Raw genomic sequence first — 22113 nt, 5'->3', positions numbered from 1 at the left:
TTTCCTCCCTCTTTCCCCTTTTTGCCGTCAAAGAATGGCTTAACGCCCAGGAAGAGTTCCTGAGATACCCGGGTGCCTTGCCAGCACCTCACTTCCCCACCTCTCACCAGGACCGTCTTCACTGGCGAGCCTTTGGCACCATGGGCGGACAAGCGATTCATGTGCATGCCCTTGAACTGAGTGACCTGCTAGGCCATTTTAGAGGACAGCTAAGAGTCAACAACAAGGACCATACCTGGATTTTCCTTCCATAAGGAGCATTAGTGAATCAGATGGGGTTTGTTTTTAAACAAAAAAAACGATGATTGTTATGCTCACCATTCTGGAGACTAATTTACAATTCCAGATTTATCAAATAAATTTAAATTCCACCAGCTACCATGGTGGGATCTGAACCCGTGACCTGAGGTTTTCAGATGGCAGGGTCTCACTTACCGGCATTCATGCGTGAATGAATGTTAGGGGGCGGCAGGCGGGTCTCTACCCCTTACTCGGGAGCAAGTCCCACCTTGAGAGCTGCCACTCTGATTGGCCGGCGCCCTCCATTCCCTGCAGCGACAGCCCAGCACTGGACTGAAGAAGAAATGCAGGAAGACGTTGGAGCTCAGGTCTGGGCACCGGAGGTCCACCTAGGTTCAGTGGGTCCCAGGGCGGGGAAGATAGGGAAGGCGTGAAGGGGGGGGGGGGCGACCCGGAGAAAGAACCCCCCCTGAGAAATAACTATTCTTCTTTGAGCATCTCCCATGGAAGCTCAATCCTCCCGCCAGCCTACAAATTGAGGCTGGGTGGGAAATGGCCCTTAAGTGGTGAATATTTGACCACCTAAGGCCCTCAACTGGGGCAAGCAAGGGCAGCACGGTGGCACAGTGGTTCGAATCCCGGCTCTGGGTCACTGTCCGTGTGGAGTTTGCACATTCTCCCCGTGTCTGCGTGGGTTTCACCCCCACAACCCAAAAGATGTGCAGGAGAGGTGAATTGGCCACGCTAAATTGCCCCTTAATTGGAAAAAATAATTGGGTACTCTAAAATTTAGAAAAAAAGAAAAACAAAACTGGGGCAAGGATGGGCTTCCACCCTATGTAGAATTACCATATGGTCAGGAACCTGAAGGGAATCCGGTCTCTTTAATTACACGCTCTCCAGCCAGTCTAAAAACCTGCCGGTGGTGGGAGGGGGGGGGGGCATAAAATCCTGTCTCAGGTCATTAGTCACGGCCTCTGGATTGCTAATCCAGTGACATTACCACTGCACTACTGTCTCCCCTGTTACTCCAGTTTGTATCAACTAGGGGTAGTTCAAAAACCACTCTCAATTTATTACTACTGTACTTACAAGTCAACAATCACTGCCTCTGATGCGGCTAGTTCCCCACGTAAACACAACCCTGGTATTCCCAAGTAGTTTCCAAACTGAGTTGTTACCTACAACCACACGAGAAAATAGCGGCACCAAGGAAAACTGTGCGTGGAACAGGAACAAAACGGGTGCAAAGAAAAACCTTGGGCACTAGCTCTAAATATTAAAAACAGCAGAAGAAAGACTGCCATTTATTGCTAACCTTCCTTAAACCCAGGGCACTCCCCCAGGAGTTTTACAACAAATAAAGTACTTTTTGAAGTTTAGTCACTGCTGTAAAAAGTCGAAAACGACGTCAGTCAATTTGCACACAGCAAGGTCCCACAGATGTGGTAATGCCCAGATTTTCAGCACAGGTGGTGTTGAGTGAAGTATAAACATTGAGGAGGCCTGTGAAAGAGTCGCCATGTACCGGTTCAAAAAAAGGTACCGTGGGAGCTTTAACAGCCAGCTGAGGGGGGGCAGACAGGGATTTAGCCTCGGTCTAACACCTCATCCGAAGAGACAGCTCCTGTGCGCATCAGGCTAGATTTTGAGTTGATGTCTTTGGAGTGGGGATCACGATGCGGGTGGAAAATCCCCTCGCCAGTGACATCGCGAGGTTCACCCCCACAAAGGGCACGAACCCCCATTTTAAAAAAAATTCAAAATACCCAATTATTTCCCCCCCCCCCCCCTCCCAATTGAGGGGCAATTTAGCGTGACCATTCCACCCAACCTGCATATCTTTGGGTAGTGTGGGGAGGAGGGGGGGGGGGGGGGGGGTGAGACCCTCGCAGCCACGGCGAGAATGTGCAAAGTCCACACGGACAGTGACCCAGGGCCAGGATTCGAACCCGGTTCCTCAGCGCCACTGTCCCAGTGCCAACCACTGCGCCACCCTGTCGGCCCTGTGCCATTTAAAGATGGTGCCCTGATCTCTGTGGGACCAAGGCCGGCTCCATCAGGCCCCGCCCTGCCAGAGGGGTGGTGCAAACCACGCCCACTTTAAAAAAAAAAGCACAAAGAGGCCTCGAGATCTGAAGTGAAAACTGTGCCATACAGCTGGAGAGAGCGACAGGGCGGTTTTCAGCCCGAGCTTGACACTCTGGAAAAAGATGGGATCATTCCACCCCTTGTCTCAGTAAAGGTGCAATTGAAGTTCAGTACTCAAGTTCAGCAGAGAGGTCTCGGGTTACAGAGGCAGTGCAGGTTTTTTTATGACGAGTGGATTTCTACCACTGCTAAGTGTTGAGCTTCTGGCTAAGCTTCTAACTTTTAAGATTCTAAAGAGAACGTAAAATGCCATTTTCTTAAATAAAAAAAAGAATTGTTCCCTGAGGAATTCCTACAAGGATCTGAATCTGGGAGCGTAGTGGAATTTCTTAATTTACACAGTATAGGTCGTTTTGATGTACTTTAACGTCAAGCATTAAACTGGTGATTTGTGACCTATCAAATTTCATTAAAAATTCCTCAGTCTCATTCTCCAGGACTTTTTCTAATTTTGTTCTATCCTCCTCCCTTCCTCTCTCTCTCTCTCTCTCCCCCCCCCCCCCCCCCCCACCCCCAACCACTCTCCTCCCCACCCACCAGTCTAACTTTCTTAAGCCAAGGGCCTCTTTCAATGTAAAAAGATCTGAGGGTTCATCTGGCATTAATTCAACAGAGGTCGAGGAGAACCTGCCGTTTTAAACTAGGTACCAGGCTCAGCCATTGCTTATCCGGACGCAACCCAATTTCTTTCCGGGCCTGGTGCTGTTTAAGGTACTCATTGTTCTCGTCATTGGTCGCCCACCCCCACTCGCTAAACCTCCCGTTTGGGCGAGTTAGCCAGCTTTACAGCGTCAACCTCTGTTTCAGTGGACTGAGCTCTGCGTTTTCCCTTCACTCAACAAACCCTGGGTTAAATTCCCCAATTCTCTTCAGGAGCTGAAGAGCACCTCAACTGAAGCCAAAATTCTATCATCACCATTTTCCCACTGGAGTAGTTCCGAGTGTATCTGAAGGAAGCAAGGCAAAGACTTTCTTTAAGGAAATGAGATGGAGGGGGTGGGGTGGGGTGGGGAGGGGGTATCATACGATTTAACAGTCACTCTTGAAACTTGGATATCTCGGAGAGGAAAAAGGACTAATGCTTTAAAGGTACTTTTCTTCCTTAATCCTCCCCCCGTCTGAAAATAATGGGCTGGATTCTCCGGGTTCCCCGGCGGTGCATTTCCCGGCGACGCACCATTCGCTGGCATTGGGATTCTCTACTCCTGCCGCTTGTCAACGGGATTTTCCATTGAAGCCACCCCACGCTGCTGGGAAACCCGCAGGTGGGGGCCACGCTGCCGGCGGGAAACGTGGGCCAGAGAATTCCGACCAACGTCTCCAACTGGGTTCCAGTTCTACAAATCGCCACATGCTATTCCCCCGTGTCTCGGCACCAAGTTTCAGCAGCCTATTTGACTGATCTTCATCAATCTCGATCGTGTCTTCACTGATCTCCAAAGCCCCGCTACCCAGCCAGTTGGGGAAATGGGGTGCAGGTTGGGCGGGTGGGTGGGGAGGTTGGCAGGAGCAAAATCACCAGCTCATTTTCCGGCCCATACCAAGGAGCACTCTCCTCCCCAAAAACTCAATGCGATAACAGAGGGAGGACAAAAATAAATAAATTTGGGATCTTCTTGTGTCTGCTAGACTTGGTTCCTTTGGCCAACCCGCAATGGTAGGAGCTTTGCAAGGGCGAGTTTGGATTTGCAACCTGCCCCACTTACCCCTCCACTCCCTGTTCACGACTGCATGCTCTTTTCCAAGGTAGCATACAGCGACAAGACGATCAGCCTCATAACTCAGAGGTGATGTTCGGTCGTGACCGAGCTGTTTCTGTGCTGTATGCCGGCCTAATGGACTGGCGATCACTCCACTTTTGCCTTTTGACAAATTGAACCGCAGCACCCATTACATCACTCATTATCACCCATCGCTATATCCTGGCAGCCATTCCAAAGATTCTTCGTAGGTTTTGTCAAGAGTGGCCCAAACTCCATTAGGGTCAGTATGACAGAGACAGGCACAGAGTCAGAAGGTAGCTGATTAAGAGGAGGTAATAGCAAATAAACATCAGAACCCGCTTAGTGCATGGAGTCACCAGGGTAATGAGATTCCTCTTACTACAATCTTTAATCTTCTAACCCCATGTTTTGCCTGGCTGCTTAGACCCGTCAGCCGGCGGTTCCGTGGCTGTTTCATAAATTGGTAACTTTACGTTTCAGTAGCTGACCCTACACGGAGAGCGCAAGGAGGTGTGATAATTAGAAAAGGTCACCCTTCTGTCAGCCTGTCTTAATTACAATGCTTACTGAAACATTTTATTTTGTCGCAAGAGGCCCAATTTGGTTAGTGTAATCAACGGATTTAGGGAAATGATAGACTGCACTCATGCTTCACACATATTCACACGCATGTGCAGGAGATATTCACAACTGCAGAAAAAGTACAAACATTCATCAGATGACGACATCTAACATCCAACTGCAACCTTCAATAATCCTATAATGTATTCATATGCTGTCTGAAAAACATGCGGAACAATCCTCATCCATTTGACCACGCTTTTATTCTTTTTCTCTCTTTTTTTTTTGGCTGGCTAAGACAGGATGGGCTGAATGTCCCTTTTCTGCAACATAACGTTTCTATGGTTAGGGCAGCATGTGGCGCAGTGGTTAGCACTGGGACTGCGGCGCCGAGGACCCGGGTTGGAATCCCGGCCCTGGGCCACTGTCCATCTGGAGTTTGCACGTTCTCCCCGTGCGTGCGTGGGTTTCACCCCCCACAACCCAAAGATGTGCAGGTTAGGTGGATTGGCCACGCTAAATTGCCCCTTAACTGGAAAAGAAAATAATTGCGTACTCTAAATTTAGAGAAAAAAAATAACTTTTCTGTGGTTCCTCCACAGTTCCTTCACCACTTGAACTCCCTCGCAGGCAGACTAATCTGCTGCCGCCAGGTAACAGTTTCCATTCTATCGCTGGCGACGTGGTTTTAAACATGGAGCAGGAGAGTCTGACTTGAGCTGACCTCAGCTGCCGTGGCGCCAGGCTCGTCAACTGTGGCCTCAGCGCTGCCGTGTCAGCAAAGCAGGGAATCAGAAAAACGGAACTGCTCCAGGCCTCTGCGCTACAGAACCCCCCCACCCCCCACTCCAAAAATAACTGCGTATGGAAACCAGACAAGTTCCGACGCCTTCCACGTCTGAAGGCCTCACACACTTGGGGAAAAATACCTTGAACTGTGTAATTGTATGTGCCCTGCATCAGTCTGAGATGGACAGAGTTTGGCTAGGCAAGGGCACGAAGGGTTGCGGCCAGTTGGTGCCAAGAAACAGAACAGCCGTGACCCAAATGAATGGTCGAACAATCTTGAGGGGCTGAGTGGCCTACTCCTGTTCCAATTTCCTCAATGAGGAGTTAAGGCTTTAAGGAGGGGTGATGGAGATCTTCCAACAAGTTGGAAAGTCAAATTTTTTATGGGGGTGGTGTTGCCCAGGGAAGGGCTTCAGTTCGTAGTGTACAACTTGCGATGGGCGCCACGGTAGCACAGTGGTTAGCACTGCTGCTTCACAGCATCAGGGTCCCAGGTTCGATTCCCGGCTTGGCTCACTGTGGAGTCTGCACGTTCTCCCCGTGTCCGCATGGGTTTCTTCTGGGTGCTCCGGTTTCCTCCCTGTCCTGAAAGACGTGCCGTTAGCTGAATTGGACATTCTGAATTCTCCCTCTGTCCACCCGAACAGGTGGGCAGCACAGGTGGCACAGTGGTTAGCACTGCCGCCTCACGGCGCCTGGGTCCCAGGTTCGATCCCGGCATTGGGTCACTGTCCCCACGGAGTTTGCACATTCCCCCCCCGTGTTTGCGTGAGTTTCGCCCCCACAACCCAAAGATGTGCAGGGTAGGTGAATGAGCCACACTAAATTGCCCCTTAATTGGAAAAAATGAATTTGGTACGCTAAATTTATTTATTTTTTTTAAAAGAAAAAAAAGTGTACCTGAACAGGCGCTGGAGTGCGGCGATTATGGGATTTTCACAGTAACTTCATTGCAGTGTAAGCTTACTTGTGACAATAAAGATTATTATATCAGCTCAACAGCAAACTCCTCTCCTAATATTTGGTTCAAAACAAAAACCAGGAGAGGTGTTTAGATGGTGTTTTAGTCTATTGTCCAAAGGCCAGATTAGCCCCTCTTAGTAACTGGAAGAGGAAGCTCCAAATGTGTCAGTTTACCTGTCATTCCATTTACATTTAACAGCCTTTAAATAAAAGGTGACTATTTGGATTGGGCCCAACTTATTCCCTACAGAACACTGCAACTCATCTAGTTTAAGAGGAGGGGAGCTGGTATGCATGTGCCTACTCACACATCTGTTACAGTTTAAAATATTTTTCGAGAGGGAGAGAGAGAGAGAGAAAAAAAAATTATACTTTTCGCCACAGTCTATCATGTATACAAGCCCTGCCAACTGGGATGTGAGATTGCTTATTTGCTCAGCTGGGTGCAATAGTGTATCTTTGAGCAGGCAGCTTAAATTCCCTGCTAAAAAAAGAAACTGTCAAATAGAAATGCGTTTACACTTCCAGTCTAACAATGATTTTAAAACAGTCAACACTGCTTCGCAACGAGCCCTGTCACTGGGACATGTCCGTATCTAACAAGACACAAAGAAGGCCTTCTCGAGTCGCTTCTCTTTTCCTCCCTCTTGGAATGGCCTGCAGAGGAGTTCCCAAAGCAGGTGCGGAAAACTGTTCATTATTAATTTTCCTCCCCCCCCCCCCCCCCCAAACACACAAATGCTGGGGTAGAATCAATTTCATCTCATTGCCAGCCTCCAGTACCTCGCCTTGGTCACCGCTTGTCAAGCATCGGCCGAGAAAGCAGGCTTTGCCGTAGCCGTCTGAATGACAGGACATGAAAGACAAACCTGATTAGGTACTGCTGCAATATCTACACACTGGGTGAGGCGGGGTAACTACCTTTCGGCAATAATATAAAATGGCCAACAGTGGGTGTGATCGGTCGCCGTTAAAACTCCACACCCGTCTCCAGTCTAGTTAAAGTACAAGAAAATGGGGAGTTGGGGTGAGGCGGTGATGCTGTGGAACGAGCAAGTCAATACAATGTGGCCCATATTTCACTCTCGGGAAAAGAAAATTAATCCCGCAACTGACTTTGAAGGTGAGTCGATGGGCAGCAATGAGGAGCGGAGAACCTGGATGACCTTCCATATGCATCGTGGGAAAGGGAGGACAGGCGTAGTGCCCTTAACACTGCTACAGCAGGGACCAGCTAACTCAGCATGGACCAGGGCCGGGACCCAGGAGCTGCGTATGGTTTAGTAGTGCACCAGAAACCACCTAGGTGGGATCTATTTAACGTTCCGCATCATCATCATCATCACCGGGGCAGCATCATGGCGCAGTGGGTAGCACTGCTGCCTCACGGCGCCGAGGTCCCAGGTTCGATCCCGGCTCTGGGTCACGGTCCGTCTGGAGTTTGCACATTCTCCCCGTGTCTGCATGGGTTTCACCCCCACAACCCAAAGATGTGCAGGTTAGGTGGACTGGCCATATTAAATTGCCCCTTAATTGGAAAAAATAATTGGGTATTCTAAATTTTTTTTTTTTAAAACTCGGATTGATTACAGGAGTTCTGCCTTTCGCCTTTGAGCTAGCTCGCTGCTAGAGCAATTTGACTTCCCTAAACCTTTACCCTCATGTTCTGCCCATTTCTTTCCACTGCTGGCAGTCATCCCATTCCCTTCGGAAAGCCGCTATTTTTTAAAAACAAATTTAGAGTACCCAATTATTTTTTCCAATTAAGGGGCAATTTAACGTGGCCAATCCACCTAACCTGCACATTTTTGGGTTGTGGGGGCGAAATCCACGCAGACACGGGGAGAATGTGCAAACTCCTCACAGACAGTGACCCAGGGCCGGGATCCGAACCCAGGGAAAGCCACTATTGAAACAGCCCCTCCCCACACCCCCACCCCCAGTCCCCCACCCCTTTCAGACAGTACATTCCTGATTGTAACCACGTGTTGTGTAAATCGTTTTTTTCCTCATTTCGCCTTTGGGTTCTTTCGTTGTTCAATTTTAATCGGTGTCCTCTGGCTCTCCACCATTCCGCCAATGGGAACTGTTTCTCCCCATCTTCCCAGTCCAAGGTCCCTCATGATTTTGAACACTTCATTTCTACCAAACCTCCAAACTCAAAGGTATGGAACAACTGCAGAGCAATTTAAAACGTGCTAGCCGAAAAAGCAATGTTTGCCGCCGTTTTAACATTTCACAGGCCAGAAACCGACACTTGGGAAAGAGCCCCATTACTGGGCTGGACTACCTCGCAGCGGGAAAAACGAAAGAAGAATAATCCGGAGAGGTGACATTTTGACACGGTTGGAGCCGACGCATCTCCGAACAATAACATTCAGCAAATGTTTCAAATTAGACCACTCGCCAACAGCAAAATATTAAAAAGAAAATTCCAGGGAACCACAATCAAGATCACTTTTCAGGTCTGAAGCCATTGGTAAAGCTTGTAATAGAACAGCATTTTTTTGGTCTTTATATATTCAGCGGCAACTCCAGAAAAGGCCTGGTTGTTAATGAGGATTTAGGAGAAAGTCAAATTAATAAGGCCTGCCTGAAATTACACAGCAACTCAGTAAAAATCTGCAACGGGAAGTTCCCATCTCTGGGACAGATCCTTCACCAGAATTCAAAAGGCCAAAACACCCAGAAAAATTTCTCTTCACTGATGTGTACCTCTGGCATTGACATGTACCGGCATTTACTGTTCTTAAGTCAGATTTCCTCGCAATTTGTTTTTTGATCTGCACCAAAGATAAAATTGCCTCGACCGGGGACGGCAATGTGAAAAGGAAAGCCTGAAGTTAACGCATGGCTGTGTGAGAATGGTGAAGACATTGAAGATACACGCTGGGTTCTCGAATAGTAACTAACCCAGAGCTATGTGGCACAGCGCATTCAATAGCTACGTGTCCTCGGCTTGTCACAATGGGAATGATATCCTTCAGTCCTGACACCAATGTCCTCACCTCTTTACATTCTGGGTCACCTTAAAACCCTTAAAACTCCTGGCTCTGGGTCACTGTCCGTGTGGAGTTTGCACGTTCTCCCCGTGTCTGCGTGGGTTTCGCCCCCACAACCCAAAAATGTGCAAAGGAGGTGGATTGGCCATGCTAAATTGCCCCTTAATTGGAAAAAAATAATTGGCTAATCTAAATTTATAAAAAAAAAAAACCAAAAAAAAACCCTTAAAACGATTAAAACATGTGACTGTTGCTACCCCCATAACCGCGTCTAAGCCCTATACCATCAGGTCACCAGTGGAACCTCAATCACAAGGACCGACGGCACACAAGGGCCGTCGCCGTCAGCTTTGCCCTCACATGCATGTGGGGCCCAGTCTCATTAATTCAACCCAGCTGGAGAACCCGGTCTCTTATATCCCAGCTGCATTCTGCCTCAGCTACGAGGCCAGGCAACATGTGCATTATGGTGGAGAAAAACAAAATGGTGGCAAGCTGGTCTACCAGGCTGCTTCAAATGACCTGATAAACCACAGAGCAATGCAGCAGCAGTGAACAGATGCCGGGTGAACCCAGAGACTCCTGCACCCTTCAGCATAATCTCACACCTTTTTATACATTCTGTGGAATATGCAATCTCCAGGGTTTTTTTCCCTCTGTCTCATGACTGAGCTTTTCCATGGCTACTCGGAGTACATTTCTTCCATTGACTACATCAATTCCTCCTTCCATATATTAACCACTGCGACTGTAGCTCGTGTGGCTTTGCATTGCTCGAGCTTAACCCTTCTCCCTTTTTTAACAACAACCATTTGCATTCATATAGCTGCTTTAATGTTTGTAACATGCCCAAAGATGATCCGCTGGAGCATTGTCGGACCAAACTGTAGCTGAGCCAAAAGAGGGCCGGAGACTAAAACCTTGGTCAAAGAGGCATATGTTTGAAGGATATTTTACAGGAGGAGAGTGCAGCGGAAACAGGGGAGCTAAGGGAGAGAATTCCAAAGCCTAGGGCCTAAATATCTGAAGACATGGCTGCCAATAGTGGAGTAAAGGAAGTCAGGGATGTAAGAGAGCAGAATTCCTTTCTCTAATATAAATTTAGAGTACCCAATTATTTTTTCCAATTAAGGGGCAATTTAGTGTGGCCAATCCACCTAACTTGCACACATTTGGGTTGTGAGGGTGAAATCCATGCAAAGACGGGGAGAATGTGCAAACTTCACACGGACAGTGACCCTGAGCCGGGATCGAACCTGGGACCTCGGCGTCGAGGGATGCAAGGGAGGAAATAATTGGAAGAGCACAGAGATCTCAGATGGTTGTAGGGTTGTAGGAGGCCCTTTTCTCAAAATATAAATGCTTTAATGCTTGAGCAGAACTGTAATAGCAAAAGGTTACTACGGGCGCGATCAAATGGCTTTGTTACGCCCGACTCGGTGACACAACGAGGCCGGTAAATCCAGTGAGGTTTGCCAGGCTCGGAATGCCTCGCGAGATCTAATGAGATCTTGCGGGATGTCGTGATCTGGATCGCGCCCTCACTGGACTGCTCGTTTAAATATGTCAGCGTTGGATTCTCCCAAGGCCCAGGAACGATCGCCCGCAACTGCGAGTCCTTGCCATGGCACCGTTCAGCACTGGTCCACACAAATGTGGACCAGTCATAATGACGCCTGTGGGAAGGTCCCCAGTCCATTAGAGGCCCCCAGGTGGCTGGGCTCTGGACAGGGCGGTACCCTGGTATTCCCGCTGCCACCCTCGCACCGTGGCGCTACCAGCTGGGCACCTTGGTACTGCCATACTGGCAGTGCCACCAGGGCACCCTGCCAGTGCCTTCCAGGCTCTCTGGCCGAGTCACCCTGGCACCGTCAGGGTGCCCGGGTGGCACTGCCAGGTTGGCATTGCCAAGGGGCCCGGGTAACAGGTTGTCCTTTCCAGGGGTCGGGCCCAGGGGTGCCCTGCCCTTATGAGGTGGGGTGAGTGGGTGCCTGAGGAGGACCCACTAACAGTTAAGTTGGGGCATTTGGGGAGGGGGGGGTCGTGGAGATCACGTTGGGGGGGTCGCGAAATCGGAGCGACATTTAAAAATTGCTTGGCTCGTCAGTGCAGGGAGCTAAGTGTGGCCTTGGCAGGGCATTCCTCACCGAGGCCACACAAAAACAAAGTCCCATTGGTGGTTCCAAGGAACATCCTGCTGAACGCACCCGAAACAGGACTCTTTTCCCTCCTGTTAAATCGTGCCCTACATTTCCATCAAACCAGACAGGCAAAGAAGGAGCATCCAAATGTATCCGTGTGCTAAACATTCACACAAAATAGTACCAAGGCCTGAATATCTTACTGATTTTAAATACGCCAACGGGGGGTGTTTTGGGGGGGGGGGGGGGAGAAATACCTCCCAAAAACAGAAGCTGCAAGTGCACGGCAGACACTTTGATCAGCATCAGAAATAGAATTTACCGTGCAGAAGGAGGCCATTTGGCCCAGCGGAAGGGGAAATGCAAGTTAGTGCTTTGGGTTTGGGAGGGTCATCCAGTCGAAAAGCTGATAAATTACCTTCCGAGGTTAGCTGAGAATTATAGGACTCAGGATGTAGCGAAAAGAACCGTATAAATGCAACCTCTTTGTTTCCACTCCTCTGCTCGGCAAACCCGCATGGCCCAACTCTGCCAACGGTGAACGTTTGTACTCCTCTCCAATCCATCAGTCACTTAAGTTTTATTATCCCCTACTACCCTCCCACCACTCCCAGCAAAGATATCAATTATGGTTACTACTCGGTATCATCAGTCCAACTGGATTTCATGTTGTCCTCTGTTTAAAAACAGGGCCCATTCTTGAGCCCTTGAGGCTTCCATGAAGCAGGAGGGAGGCGGTATCAATTCTCTGAAGCTGTCGAGTGACCCCCTTCATGGTAACCCAACACAGAAAGGGGCCATTCAGCCCTTGTCGGCGCTATGAAAGTGCAATCCTGTCCAGTCAGTCCCACTCCCCCTGCCACTTTTTCCGACAGGCCTTGGAATTATTCTTTCCTTTGCTAAAAAAAAGCATAGCAGTTAGCACTGTTGCTTCACAGCTCCAGGGTCCCAGGTTCGATTCCCGGCTTGGGTCACTGTCTGTGCGGAGTCTGCACGTTCTCCGGGTCCACGTGGGTTTCCTCCGGGCGCTCCGGTTTTCTCCCACAGTCCAAAGATGTGCAGGTTAGGTGGATTGGCCAGGCTAAATTGCTCTTAGTGTCCAAAAAAGATTAGTTGGGGTTACGGGGATAGGGTGGAGGTGTGGGCTTCCATAATGTGCTCTTACCAAGGGCCGGTGCAGACCCGATGGGCCGAATGGCCTCCTTCTGCACTGTAAATTCCATGATAAGCATTATGCCCAATTCCCTTTTGGATGTGGCTCTTGAATCATCTTCCACCTCCCTCTCAGGCAATAAATTCTTTGATCCTGGCATTCCCTGGAACTCTGTGTCGGAAAATGAGGAACCTGGTATGCATGAACCAGCTCCCCGGGGCAATGTGGCTGGGTTTAGTTGTGGAAGTGGGGGCATGGCTGACCCCCGGTGATATCTTACACAATCCTCTTGTACTGGGCAACTCTGCTATCCCCTGGAGCCACTTAGGCAATAAGCATCTGTTTTGACAGACACACACACATAAACACATAATGTACTTCAAAGCGCAAAGGGGGGAAAAAAACGGCGAAAAGGAAAGTAACAGTGAGCGTACACCGTACACAGAGGTTCAGCAGTGACACAGCCTAAATTAAAATGGCTGCAACAGTTTCCATTAGGATTAAATGGAATCAAAACCAGATGAGTGGTGCTCCACATTAATTCTTTGACAGTGTGTCACACACCCGCCTCTCTTAGTATAAAGAAATGTCGATGGGTAGTGAGTGAGGGGAAGGGAGGAATAAATCACTGAAAATATAGGTCTTTCCACCACCACCCCCCACCCCTCCCCCAAACGTTTGGAGAATTAGGATCCTCTTCTACTGGTAAAGGCAAGCAATATATCCAGCAATGAAGTAAGAGAGGGGGTGTGGGGGAAATAAAGGAAGAATTTGTGCTGAACAACTCTCCTATCAATATTTGCTTGCAAACGCTACACGGCATTTTAATTTTCTTTTAAAATATCACTGCAGAGATTCACACTCAAAAAGGAAATGGTCAGCCAGTTGGGGTATTTTTTTTCCATGATATTCCGATTGCTTCCCAGCCACTTTCACTGACACCGGTACTTGAATTCCCGGACTCTTAAAACGCAATGGAAATTGCCACGGTGGGATCTGTGCTTGCGCCCTCCTGATTTTCAGTCCAGGGAACAAACCCACAGTTTGACTGGAGGGCACATTAACTCAACTGCAAATCTTCAACCAAAAAAACAAACTGCATTTGCAGGAGGAATGATAATACCCGACGGCGTACCGACTGTGCATTATCGCACAGGGCTACAAGAAATAGCCCCACCACAATTAAATAACTTACCACACTTCATCTAACAAAAATAATTCCTCAGGGCAGCACGGTGGCGCAGTGGGTTAGCCCTGATGCCTCACGGCGCCGAGGTCCCAGGTTCAATCCCGACGCTGGGTCACTGTCCGTCTGGAGTTTGCACATTCTCCCCGTGTTTGCATGGGTTTCGCCCCCAGAACGCAAAGATGTGCAGGCTAGGTAGATTGGACACGCTAAATTGCCCCTTAATTGGAAAAAATTAATTGGGTGCTGTAAATTTAAAAAAAAAAAAATTCTCAGGTGAAAACCCAAAAATTTCAATCCAGCACCACTCTAAGCAGAAGGAGGGATCATTTTCATGGCGGACATGGGTTTATTCTTTGAGTAAATGATATGTTTAATTCTTAAATTATATAACTGGTGTTAAAAAAAACAACCCAATCTGACAAACAAAGCTGGGCAGCCACCAACTGATAGAGAGCTCATGTGCCCGCTGCACTTAGCTGTTTGCACTTGTCTGAGTCAGCCTCACGTTAGTGGGGAGAGCGAGCACACGGCTCACTCGATAAATTACTTAATAAGAGCACAAGGTAAGAAATAAAAAGACTTGTTTGGTAATTAATTAGATTCCATGCAGCCAGCTGCGGAAGGGACTGCCACTCTCAGAACGGCCTCTCCAGCCACAACAGATGATGTACAATACAGAAGTGACACACACCCTGGGCGCAGTCCATCGAGACAGACAGATGCTAATAATAATAATAATATAATAATAATAATAGGTAGCTGCCCAGACTGTGAGAGACTCCGGTGAAGCGACTGAAATCTTGCACACACCACTGATCTGGTACACCCAACAAATTTTTTTTTATCCCTCCCCCCCCCCCCCCCCGGACACACGCATATGTAATGCGCAGCTAATATGGTGTTAGTTTTCCCAAAGTACACCAGGAATGTTTCCGGATGCAAATGAAAATAATGATGTGACAGTCTTGTATGCTGTACGAACGGCAATTTACTTATTGATAAACCCATTGCCAAAAATACCAGGGAATTTTGACATGCACTGCACTGTTAGGCGAGGTGCCGCAAACAGCTTTACTGAGCTGCCCACTACATCATTCCAGCACAACAGAACCCAATGAAAAACGCTGATTATAACTTTAGAAAACTGGAAGTGCAATTAATAGAACCATGGAATCCCTACATTACAGAAGGAGGCCATTCGACCCATTGAGACTGCACCAACCCTCCGAAGGGACACCCTACTTCGGCCCACACCTCCACCCTGCCCCTGTAACTCCACTTTGGACACTTAGGGGCAATTTAGCTTGGCCGATCCACCTCACCCTCACGTCTTTGGACTGTTGGAGGCAATCGGAGCACCCAGAGGAAACCCACGCAGACAGGAGGATAAAGTGCAAACTCCACACAGACAGTCACCCGAGGCCGGAATTGAACCCAGGTCCCTGGCGCTGTGAGGCAGCATTGCTAACCAGTGTGCTACCGTGCCACCCTAAAACAAATAGCACAGAGGCTGGATCATTTCTCTCTGTGTCCCCCGCCTCAACGATGGCTGAGATATGGCTTTCGAGTGATCCCAGTCTGGAGACGAGCCAGGGCCTCCACTTGCTATCACTACTGACCCAATCACTACTGATCCAAGCTGGACGCTGCGCGTGTGTGGATATAAGGAATGGATGAGGATCAAGCCCAATTGTGACACCCTCTATGTTGAATGCACTGTCCCGAACAACTCTTGATGTTAAATGCTCCGCCATTCGGCTCCTGTTCCTGCCTGGAAACCAAGTTCTGGAATTCACCTCCACAAATCTCTTCACCTCTCTCCCTCTTTGCAAGACCCTCCTCCGTAGAAACTACCTCTTTTTGATCACATTTGGCCACCCTGATGTGGCTCGGAGTGGAATTTTGTTTCATGTGGAGCACCTTGGGATGTTTTACCGTTTTAAGCGCAAGCTCCAGCTTTGTCCAGCTTTCACTTTTGAAGAGAGGCCACTTAAATGAGAAAGATAGAGAGCAGCCTGTGAGGGAAGGTAGGAAGCCGCAAGAAACCTAATCTACAGTGGCTGTATTTTGATGCTGTGTTATGTAACAGGGTTTTGATCCTGTTGTTTTAATACCAGGGTCCAGCTTATAAATCAGCCCTCAGGTAATAATTGCATTACCTGGTGGGGCCAACCAAGAGGCAATCATGGCTACGAACATAAATTAACCCCCGCTGAAAGCAGCTACCTGAAAATTCCCCGAAGTATAATGTACAGCTTCCAGTCGTGTTGTATTTGTGCTCTCAATTTTAAACCAATTATGCAACAATGTTATCTTCGTAACATTGTGAAGTGTTGCTTTATCACTGCTTGTTAAAGCAAGATATTCTGGGATGAGTGGGTGGGTTGGGGGGGGGGGGGGGGGGGGGGGGGGGTGACAGTGGCGGTCAACATAGCTGTTAACAATGGACGTAATGTGTAAAAAGTGAGTTCTTCAAAACATCAGAAAGATCATTAAAAAGGATATGTACGAGATGTTTTAATTCTTCATATTCTGCGGACAGCGAAGCGGAATGCAAGACTACATTGACGCAACAGCATTGTCGTTTGGAGCCAAAACCATGGTGCAGCCATGGGCTGCTGCTTCACTTGGCAAAAGACTCCCGCTAAGGTGTGAGCCTCTCCGTGTATCGCAGAAACGCAACGCGCACTGTGACAGATTGCAAGGTCCCGAGGAAGCCAACCAACTAGTTTAGGCTCCGACTCACTGCTCAGGATGTCACCTGGACTCGGAGATTTAGTGCCTCGTGACACACTCCGAACTATGCATTCTCTCACCTCCACACCCCCCCCCCCCCCCCCCCCCCCCCCACAACTCCCCCTCCCTGTCTGTGCATTGACATACACACATGTACACTGGGATATTCTGTGTCATCTTCAGATTAAGTGGAGGGGAAAGAAGCACGGGAAATTTAAAAAAAAAGGTTTTAAAATAGTGGATTCAGTTCAAAAGCCTTTTACCCAGAGAGTGGTGGTTAGAACATAGAACATTACAGCGCAGTACGGGCCCTTCGGCCCTCGATGTTGATTGTGCAAGTCGCTATTAGAAGGATTGGTTGAAGCAAGTAGCATTCAAGAAAAAGCTAAATAAATAGCCTGGGAAGGCAGGAATAGAGTCAAGCTGATAGGTTAGACGAACAAGGGCTGGAGGGGACTCGAGCAGAGCATACACAGCACCAATTGGGCTGTTCAACCGTTCATCCTATGTCAGACGCAGGTACATTCTGAGTCCATTGGGGGATTAAATGGAGAAAAGGAACCAAAGTAAAAAGAACGTTTTAAGTGAGGTACTCTCTGTTCAGCTTTGGCTGCTAAATCATGGATTGATATCAGGAATAAGGAATGACTGTACATTTACCCATCACAGTGGAAACGTGCCAACTCCATGGTGTGCATCATTTCTGAAGCTGTGCCTGGTTGTAATAAATATAATTTTCAAAGGTCCCGTTAGCAAACATAGTTCTGACAGAAATGCTGCCCCCACAGCGACCAACACCACAAGTGGTGGCCATTTACAGCTCCATTAACATTAACCCTATACTTTACCGGCACCTCTAAACTGACTAAGGCTCTCAGTCGTGACGACAGCTCATACATAAAAGAGGTAAAAAGAAACAAAGATTATTTCTATTTTACTGGCAGGCTGCAAGAGTGCTTTGCGGGACTGCTATCACAACTTATATTGCACGTCATTTGTGATCAGTTGACTTTTAATGACTGTCAAATACAACTTTAGTCACAACAATATCACACTACACACCCTCTAAAATGCACAACCCAATTTCATTCAGCATCCAATGAACCACGCCCTCTTTCCCTCCCCAAGCTTGAATGGTATATTTATTCCTACTCCAACCGCAAGACAAAAGTAACTCTGGGCACCTCCCACCATCACAATGGGACTAGTGCACTGTATGTTGTGGTACTAGAGTGCCCCCAACCCTTCTGTATGGCTCAGAAACTTGTATTACGTACAGATGCCACCTCAAGGCCCTGGAGAGATACCTTCAACACTGTCTGAGACGGATTCTCCACTTCAGCTGGGCAGACAAGCGTCCAAGCAAGCCTGGGCACCGAGGAAATCATGGCACCGGAACTCCTGTTGAAAGCCAATATCCTGTCACCCTTGCGCACCCCCCCCCCCCCCCCCCCCCAGCACCACCACTATCCCATCGACCTTGTGGATACTGGGTTTCTAACACTAGTTTGACATATTCCTAGACCTTTGATCACATGACCTCCTCCCCCCAACCCTCATGCTCTCCTCTTCCTCCCTTCATTGGTCATCCAACTCCTCTACCTTCATGGGACCCTGCCATCCCATGTCAACTGGAAAACAATCAAACTCTTCAATATCCAATTGGATAGCCCACAGCAGTCAAACAACCTCGCTCCACCATCTTCAATATTTTTTGTTACTGTTTATAAGGAGACAGAACAAACATAATTTTTTTTTTTAAACAGCCCCGTGATTGTTCTCCCGGGGTTGTTGCCTTCACTGTGCGGGAATGAACCTACTGGAGCAACGCTAGCGATTGCTCTCGAGTCTCGTGTTGAGGGGGCGGGAGGAGGATTCTGGATTGGGCAAATGTCCTGCCAGCACTCACAATCGGAACTAAAACATTCAAAGAAAATTACAAAAGAAGGGAAACCAAAATGTGTTATATGAATAGAACTCCCCCCCCCCCAACCACCGAGCAACCGCAGAATGCAAAACAATCTCTGAACAAACGCACTGGATATTTTTGGTATTCTGCATCTCTCTGGAGGGACATCCTCTGACCCAATCACAATTACATCCCACGTTTTGTTTTTCCTGCGTTTAACCTCCTGGACAGTTGAAATGATCTGGGGAAGAAGGCTGTCAACAGCAGGAGTCTGAATGCTCATAAGCCCATGAGACCCCTTCACAGAGACTCTGCATACTCACCACCATCTCCCATGCAGAATGTTGGATTTTAAAATCAGCTCATAAAAGCCACTGCCAGGACAAAGTGACATGCAACCATGAGGAGGGGGGGGGGGGGGGGGGGGGGGGGGGGGGTGGAGAGAGATTTCCTTCTTTTCACTCATCACAGAAAATGAACGACGATAAAGATGAAGGACTAAAGGGAAATCTCGGAAGGAAAGGGTTTGGGTAACAGTGGGCTTCAATCACAGAGTGTAACGCGCAGGTCATAATTTAATAATGTGCTAACAACTACTGCAAACCAACAGCAAAAGAGGCCTTGGTTCCAAGACAGGAACTTGTCTTCATAATGCTTTACCGCATATGGCTATTAAACCTAAGTCAGCAGCAACAGCTTGCATGACTTTCATACAAACACCTCCTATGCAGCAAAATGTCGCAAGGTGCTTTCCACGAGTGTTATCAGCCAAAAATCTCAACACTGGGCCATAATAAGGAGATCTCAGAACAGGAGACCGAAAGCTTGGACCAAGGGGCAAGGTTTAAAAAGATTGTCTTAAAGGAGAAGTCCGAGAGGTTTGAAGTGGGAATTGTGGAGCTCAGGGCTGAGGCAACTGAATAGTGCCTGCCGCAGTGGGCCAAATGCAGTGGGAGATGATTAAGGGGTCAGAATTGGGAGGGTCGCAGGGATGCCTCAAGAGGGTTCTAGGGCCGGCTGGCGTTGCAGAGGCAGGGAGGGCTAGCGCCATGGAGGAACTGAAAACAAAGACGGGAATTTAAAAACGAAGGTGAGACAGAAATAAATGCCCTCGAAGGAAAACGTTGAAAGAGCAGGAAAATAGGATTGCGGGCAGTCAGCACCAAGAAGGGAGTTTACACCAGAACAGGTATGACTGGCCAGGCAGCCTCCTAATGTAGCAAACCTTTTATGAGTCACGTGATACAACAGTGGCTGGGGACAGGGAGCACTAATTTTCCTCATCTCTTTTGCAGCTGCTAGCATTTCAGCCCATAGCCACACCAATCAACTATCTGCGGGCAAAGGGAGAACACATGGCCAAAGTTTCACACACAGCCTTGTTTATTTTGGAGTACTGAGAGAATTGTTCGCTTCCAAAACACCCCAAACTTGAGCCAAGGCCGCCAAACACTCTGGCATCTTAAAAACAACTTCCTTTACGACACAAGGCCAGCTTTAACTCCCCCCTCTTCCGATGCATCTTAACCAGGTCATTTCTGGCCACCCTATGGTGGAGCACAGCTGGTGGGTCTCTCTCCCTCTCTTCAGCATGTTACAGTCAATCTTTTATTTTTTAAGTCTTGCTATTCCGACTGCATTTATTTGTGCTGTTATATTGCTACAGTTTGTCAAAACCTTTTCTCCAAATGATGCAGTCTTGTTCTGTTTTTGGAGCCTTTCTCTTAAATGTCACTTTTTTCAGAATCTCAAATCTTTCCCTAAGTGGAAACGCAAGTGTGTTATTGCAAAAGAAAACAAATTCCTTTTAAACAGTACATCCGAATAAAAGTCCCAGAAAAGATAATCTTAAGGTCACCAAACCTATATCTTTACTGGTGGACAAATCCCTTTATCTGAACTCACCAAGATGGACAATTCAGGTACCCAGTGCAACAGGTTCACTTCTCCACTGGAAGTACTTCTACACGGTTTTAAAACAAAAAGACGTTGAAATTCGAACTATAGAATGATTCAGCTTATAGAAATCGATTACACAGCCCAACAAGCCTGTGTCAGTGTCATCCACCACGGGGCCACTATTGCCTAAACCCAATCTTCTGGTCACTTTAATATTCCGTGCTATCAAAGAAATAATTCCCTTTTGAAATAATTGACAGGAGTCCTGCTTCAGCAATGGGTTTAAGGTGAAGAATTTTGTCCTCTCTGTGAAGCATTTTCTTTCCTCAATCCCTTTTTTTTATGTTGCGCCTTCTGCTGTTGTGATTTCTTTTAAACTTGCGGATTCCCCTCATGGTCTGACTGACCTGTAGAAACCATCCCCACCCACCGACCTTACCTTAACCTTTCAGAATCTTGGAAAAGCTCCGAGCAAGGAGCCAGAAGACCTCCGGCAAGGATTTGAAGTCTCGGGCACTATTTTGGCTAAAATCATAGGACTCTACAATGCAGAAGGAGTTGGATTGGCCTTTCGACTCTGCACCCTTCCTCCAAAAGAGAACCCTACCTAGGCCCCATCCCCATAATCCCACTCGAGGCAATTTAGCACAACCAATCCACCTAACCTGTACATCTTTGGACAGTAGGAGGAAACCGGAGCACCCGGAGGAAACCCACGCAGACATAGGGGAGCGTACAAACTCCACACAGTCACCTGAGGCCGGAATTGAATCCGATGCCCTGGCGCGGTGAGGCAGCAGTGCTAACCACTGTGCCACCGTGAAGCCCTAAAGGGTCAAAAAAATTTAAACTCCTTCTTAATGTCATTTATTTTACACTTTATTTACTCTCCGTTACAAATTTTATAATTACTTGGGCGGCACGATGGCACTGAGGACCCAGGTTCGATCCCGGCTCTGGGCCACTGTCTGTGTGGAGTTTACACATTCGCCCTGTGTCTGCGTGGTTTCACCCCCACAACCCAAAGATGTGTAGGGTAGGTGAATTGGCCGTGCTAAATTGCCCTTAATTGGAAAAAAATAATTGGGTACTCTAAATTTATTTTTAAAAATCCAGGAGTATTCAATACGTTGTTAACAGGACTGAAAGGGAATCACAAAATTAGCAAAATAAACAAGCCTTTCATTTTGCCAAAAAAGCATGAAATGGAAAAGACAGCAAACCAGAAAAACACGTTAGTTGAATGTAGTTTGCTTATAACCTTTAATCTCCTGGAGTTCTTTTTTTATAATTAAGGGGCAATTTAGCGTGGCCAATCCACCTACCTTGCACACCTTTGGGTTGTGGGGGTGAAACCCACGCAAACATGGGAAGAATGTGCAAACTCCACACGGACAGTAACCCAGAGCAGGGATCGAACCTGGGACCTCGGCGCCGTGAGACTGCAGTGCTACCACTGCGCCACCGTGCTGCCCCATCTCCTGGAGTTCTTACACAAAATAAAGTTATATCTATTATATTAATTATAGAATAAATCCTGCTTTGAAATGTCTATGTAAGAATTCTCCCCCCCCCCCCCCACCTTTTAATCTGGTCACGTTGCTTCATTCTGAAGAATGAAACCTTATCCTGTCTTCAGCTGTATCATGCAGCTTT

Source organism: Scyliorhinus canicula, chromosome 2 (assembly GCF_902713615.1).
Source record: "Scyliorhinus canicula chromosome 2, sScyCan1.1, whole genome shotgun sequence".
Taxonomy (NCBI): domain Eukaryota; kingdom Metazoa; phylum Chordata; class Chondrichthyes; order Carcharhiniformes; family Scyliorhinidae; genus Scyliorhinus; species Scyliorhinus canicula.
This window is presented reverse-complemented; position numbering follows the sequence as displayed.